Raw genomic sequence first — 6,743 nt, 5'->3', positions numbered from 1 at the left:
GGCATTCCATAATTCGGGGGCCACCACTGAAAAGGCCCTAGATCTTGTTACTGTTCTCCGGGCCTCTGTATGGGTTGGGACCCGGAGAAGGGCCTTAGACGTCGAGCGGAGTGAACGGGTAGGAACATAGCGGGAGAGGCGTTCCATCAGATATTGCGGTCCAGTGCCGTTAAGGGCTTTATAGGTAAGGACCAATACTTTGAATCTGGCCCGGAAACATATTGGAAGCCAGTGCAGTTGGGCCAGAATAGGTGTTATGTGGTCGAATTTCTTCGTCCCAGTAAGAACTCTGGCCGCAGCATTCTGCATTAGCTGAAGTTTCCGAATCGTTTTCAAAGGTAACCCTACGTAGAGAGCATTACAGTAATCCAATCTAGAGGTTACCAGAGCGTGAATAACTGAGGCTAGGTTCTCCCTGTCCAGATAGGGTCGTAGTTGGGCTACCAGCCGAAGCTGGTAGAACGCATTTCGTGCCACCGAGGCTACCTGGGCCTCAAGTGACAGAAGCGGATCTAATAAGATCCCCAAACTACGGACCTGTTCCTTTAGGGGGAGTGTAACCCCATCTAGGACAGGTCTGACATCAACCATCTGAGCAGAGGGCCCCCCAACTAGCAGCATCTCAGTCTTGTCAGGATTGAGCTTCAGTTTGTTTGCTCTCATCCAGTCCATTATCGCGGCCAGGCAGCGGTTCAGTAATGAGAAAAACCACAAGGTGGAATTCTCCCTCCCCCCTCCACAACTTTTAAAGATACAGAAGACCTCTTGGAGGCTGGGCCTGGCAACCAAGAGGTCTTCTGTATCTTTAAAAGTTGTGCAGGGGGGAGGGAGAATTCCACCTTGTGGTTTTTCCCATTACAGGGTTGCAAGAACACCTGCACTTGGCTGACTTTCTCTTCTCCTAAAGATACAGGATCAGTCTCAGGTCATGGACCTGGCAACCCTAACTGCAGTACTCTTGAAGTGGTATAGCCACAACAAGTGAAATTTATGATACAGCCCAAATGTTATTTTCCCCATCCTCTTTTTAAGACGTTGCTGGGGATATAATGAACCTCCCATTCATTTTAAATAGGGGTACTGAACCCCTGATAGCTTTACAGCTTAAACATAATTTTAAAAAAATGAAAAGGGGGAGAGGGAAATAAAAGGCAACAGGAGAACTGCCCCTGCCCCTATATAGTTACTGAGTACACAGAGGATGAAGTGATTAAGGTTTTGCTAAAAAAAGTTCCACAAATATTTCAAACAGCAACCCCATTGACTTGGGAAGCTGAAGCAACTTCCAGCGGGTGCCTTGGCACACCAAAGGGCCCATTTTGAAAAGTTCTTGGAAGCTGAGTAATTCTTTCAGACTCAAGCTACTTGAATGTACCTGACTTCGGTTCCATTTCAAAGTACAATTTGTAAGTTCTTGCACTGGTATCTACTTTCTTAATCTCAAGTGATGTTTGTAAAGCCTGATTTGGGGGGGGGACACCCTTCATGTGATATTGATCATCCAGTTATAAAATAGCTGGGCAAAGAAAGGGGCAGCCTGACTGGAAGTGAAATCAAAGGGGTGAAGGGTTCCCAGCATTTTGAAAACCAACCAGATGAAAGAAACATTGCAGTGTTTCTGTGTTTAACCAGCACTTCATTCAAATCTCTTTGAGGGATTCTCAAGTTTAAATAGATAGACATTGAGCAATTTCAGTTTTGGAGAGGGAGTGGGGAGCAGGCATATTATTTAGCCTACACAAAATGCTTTGTATCTTTAGGACAGCTATCAGGCTGCTAAATCATGATCTGTATGTCAGAAGTATTTTATATGCGAGTACCCAAAGTTTGGTGAATGTTGACATCCAGAAATGAATTGTGACAATCCCCAATGCAAGTGTGTGTGTGTGTGTGTGTGAGAGAGAGAGAGAGAGAGAGAGACCATTATTTCAGGTAATCCAACAGAGTGCTGACAGTGGAATTTAGATGATTGTCAACATTCTTCGAATATCTCTGAGTTTTCGGCCATTTGCAAGATTTGTCTAGCATTATCAGCATTCACGTGCATATTCACCGAACTTTGGACATTTCCTGTAACACATATATTGGTAAATAATGGTAATGAAATCAGAAGACTGCTCTGAAGACTGGTATTGTGGCATCTTTGGGCTCTGCCACTCAATAGGTGGCCTGAGGCCAAATGATTCTCAGATTCTTCTTTGCCATCACTAATGAGTTTGTACCTGTTCCTGCTGTTTCTGGGTGGCTACTAGCACACTAATTTGGGGGCTGCTGTATTTCCTAATGCACAATGCAAAAATGTATAATGATCAACATGCCCATGGCTTGGCACCAATGGAAACAGCACACACATTGGAATTATGAAGGCCCTGCAACAACAGATTCTGTTCTGGGTCTGGCCCCAAGGAGGGCAAGCTGAGAAGTGAGAATGGCCCTTCCACTAATTTAGCAAAGAAAGCAATGGCCTGAGAGCTAAGAATGTGATTCACGCCTATTTCTAACCCTCAGCCTTTGGTTTCCTCACATCAATACCATAACATTTAAAGCATTCCTATATCACTTTAACAGTCATGGCTCCCCCCCACACACACACATTCTTGGGAACTCTACTCTGTTAAGGGTGCTGACCTAACAAAGCCACAATTCCCAGCACCCTTAACAAACTGCATTTCCCAGGATTCTCCATGATTGTTAAAGTGGTATAAGAGTGCTTTAATGATGTGGTGTGGATCTGCAACACAGCTCATTTTTCACCAATTTTCACCTTACTCCTTTTTATTAGTGCTCTTTACACTGACTGGCCTTCTGTGGCTCAGAGTGGTAAGCGGCGGTAACGCAGCCAAAGCTCTGCTCACGGCCAGAGTTCGATTCCAACGGAAGGAGGAAGTCGAATCTCTGGTAAAAGGGGTCGAGGTCCACTCAGCCTTCCATCCATCTGTGGTTGGTAAAATGAGTACCCGGCATACGCTGGGGGGTAAAGAAAGGCCAGGGAAGGAACTGGCAATCCCACCCCATATATATGGTCTGCCTAGTAAACGTCGCAAGACGTCACCCTAAGAGTCGGAAACGACTCGCACTTTAAGTGCAGGGACACCTTTACCTTTTTACACTGGTTTTGTGCTGGTTTTGACCTACAAAGCCCTATACAGCTCAGGTCCAGGCTATTTGACATATCTCCCTACGTGAACCTGTCCGGGATTTGAGATCTTCAGGTGAGGCCCTTCTTGTGCTCCCCACACCTTCGCAAGTACATATGACGCGGACATGAGATAGGGCCTTTTCGGTGGCCGCCCCTAGGCTGTGGAACTCCCTTCCGAGTGAGGTGCGATTAGCTCCCTCCTTGCCGTCTTTCCGGCAACAAGTAAAGACTGTTTTATTTCAACAGGCATTTGGGATAGAGAACGACCAAGATTAAATGTCATAGGATTGGTGACTACAGTATATGATTTTATTATTTTAAATTGTCCACTGTTTTTAACGTAAGTTTTATGGTTTTTAATTTTTCTCATAGTTTAATTCTATTTTAATTGTATATTTCTGTATGTTTTAATGGTGTTGTTTTTAGTTGTAAGCCGCTCTGAGTCCTATTGGAAAAAAGGTGGGGTAGAAATAAAGTTTATTATTATTATTATTATTACACTGACTGCTTGTTCCATCTGGCATTTGGTACACACATTTTTCCTCACTTTGAATGAGTTAAGGTGTTTTCACTCCCCTCTTTCTTCTTTCACTGAACTCTTGCTGCTCATTGTCCTTTTGCCCCGACATCTGCTAAATAGGGTTGCCTGGTTCAATCCCTGAGATTGCTTCTGTATCTTTAGGAGAAGAGAAGGTCAGCCAAGTGCAGGTGTTCTTGCAACACTGTAATGGGAAAAACCACAAGGTGAAATTCTCCCTCCCCCCTCCACAACTTTTAAAGACACAGAAGACCTCTTGGTTGCCAGGCCCAGCCTCCAAGAGGTCTTCCGTATCTTTAAAAGTTGTGAAGGGGGAAGGGAGAATTCCACCTTGAGGTTTTTCTCATTACAGAGTTGCAAGAACACCTGCACTTAGCTCAACTTCTCTTCTCCTAAAGATACAAAAGCAGTCTCAGGGATTGAACCTGGCAACCCTACTGCTAACCCATCAGTCCATTGGCTCATATGCATCCATGTCTCTCTTGGCTTCCCATAGCGTTGGAATTTTTTAGATTCTCACAAACATCGTATTTTTAGAGTCAAACCTCTTAATGCCCACCTCTTTTCTTCAACCTTCCCCTCACAGCACAATCTCTATGCTTATAAAAGCTTCCATCAGTGTTATATGGCTTTTTTTTAAAAAGCAGCTTTGTTTTCATTGTTTTTCCCCCCTTCGTTCCTATTTGTTGTGTGTCTTGCTTGTGAAATTGCAAGGTGTAGACAAGGACTTGACACATTTTCTTTTATTCTACAGTGCCTACTGGGGGAAACACCAGTTCATGGCAAAAAGAAAAAAATATCCCAGAGACGTGAACATAAGGCATTCCATATGTTCCCTAGTGGATCACTGATCAGTTGACTAGCAGCTGCTGATTCCTGGGATTCTGACAAAGAATGGTGGGCTAAGACACCAACGTATGCCATATACTCTAAAGTAGGAGTTTATATTCATGGTTAATCTAACACAGATTTATCATTCCTTAACATAGGAAGGGACGGGGCACCAGTGGACTGCAGATGTTGGGCTACAACTCCAATCTGCCCCAGTGAGCATGGCCAGTGATCAGCATGATGAGAGTTGTAGTCCAACAACATCTGGAGGCCCACCATCCCTGCTTCAGAGATCTTGGTCATGCCCGCTTGCTTTAAAAATGTAAAACATGTTTAGTGGACCACTGGCATTCTGCTAAGCAAAAGGGAGACCATGCAAGACCAAAGCAAGCCCATCCATGCTGTAGAACGCTAATTTTAATGTAAAAAAAGTTCTGATACATTTTGGGCTCCAGCGCCCTTTCTTAAGACATTTTCCTTTCTCAAATATTTCAGGCATCATTAGGTTGTGCTTTTTGTTTCTTGTTTGTTTTTTCATCTATTCCCTACCAACACTGAGTAACAATAGAATGGTGGTGATGATGATAAATAATAGACATTCGTAGCAAAACAAAAATTATTGCTGGCATTGAAAGGGATTAAAAAGCCAAGAAATAAAAGGAAGTTAGTACACGATGACCTTTTCAAGGCTTACATCAAAGCGTTCTTTCTGTACATGATGAATAAACAAATGATTGAGAGTATGTAATTCCTGAAAGAGCTCTCATTGTGTTCAAGAGAGGCTGCAGTTACCGTATTACCTATGAGGTTGGTCCTTCATTAATAAGTGCTACATACAGGTCAAATGAAGCATCCATTGTAACAGGAGTCACCTTGTGCTGAATGTACCAAATACATTCATAAGAAGAGAGAAGAACCTTTGCTTCCATACCTGTTGAAAATGGAACAAGAGGCCATGGTTGTTGTACTGTTGATAGGCTCTATTTCTCATCTGTAATGTAATTGTTGGGGGGGGTGCAATGTGGTAATGGAGATGAGGAGGTGAAAATAGGACTGGTCTGTAACTTTTATAATTTCAGCAAAGAGCCCTGGATTTCCCACTTTTCATCATCTCGTGATCATTTTAAATCAGAAATGGGCCAATTCTTGCAGTATCTGCTGAGCCACAAGGTCATAAATTGGGCAAGCATTACTAATGAATGAAGGAGCTTATGTGTTGGCAGTTTGCTCACACATGATATCTGCAAAGGCAACAAAATATAAACCCCAAACATTAACTATTGAAAACTTTAATTCACAAATCACAAAATCATCTCTCTCTGTTGGCTCTGCTCAAAGTTTATTAAGATCAGTCTTTTGGTGCATAAAATCAGTACAAATAGGACAAAATACTCTGGGAGATCATACCTTCCTGCCTGTCTATCAGTCTACTGCCAACTTGCTCAAGATTTTATGTATTTGTTTGCTTATTATATTTATTCCCTTCCACATGGTCTGATGGCCCCTCATTTCCACATCCTCAATGCCATTATCATGGCAAACCCTCACTACTATTATGTTACTTAATTTCTGGTCTATGACCATAATAATAATAATAATGTTGTTGTTGTTGTTGTTATGTTACTTACACTTTACTGATGTGCAAACTTTGATCAATTGCGCTGGAAGTGTCTATCACATACCTGTTTGAAAGTCTTTCAACACTTATTGGGATGCTCTGCAAACAATTACTCTAAACCCATTCTTTTGTGAAGGCTTTGTGGGAGTTTCATGTTCACAAACATGGTGAGAGTTCTCATAGATAAGCCTCATGTCTAACACAGAACTACCGTTGCCAGGATTCCATGGGGTGAAAACATGACAGTTAAACCAGGGTTGAAATGTAAACACACCCTCTACTCAACTCCTTCCCAGCTTCCCTTGGGCAATGGTGGGTGATTATCATAAAATTCCATGAGCTACAATATCTTTTGACCTGCTTTCTAACCAGGCCAAGGGCTGAAAAGATAGTTGATCTAGGCTACCATAGCATTTTAGGATGAGGCATAGTTCAGTACTACTTAGCCATGAAGTTTCAACTGAGGCAAAGTACTAGACACTCCATTTACTTCTATCTTTGTATCTCACCTTTAATGCATACAGTTCAGAGTAATATTATAGTCTTTAAACAATCCTATGAAATAGCTTGGGGTAAAAGATTGATTTGCCTATAGTCATCGTGTGACTTTCATATAA

The sequence above is a fragment of the Rhineura floridana genome, chromosome 8 (assembly GCF_030035675.1).
Source record: "Rhineura floridana isolate rRhiFlo1 chromosome 8, rRhiFlo1.hap2, whole genome shotgun sequence".
In the NCBI taxonomy this organism is placed as follows: domain Eukaryota; kingdom Metazoa; phylum Chordata; class Lepidosauria; order Squamata; family Rhineuridae; genus Rhineura; species Rhineura floridana.
Note: the sequence above shows the minus strand (reverse complement) of the source record.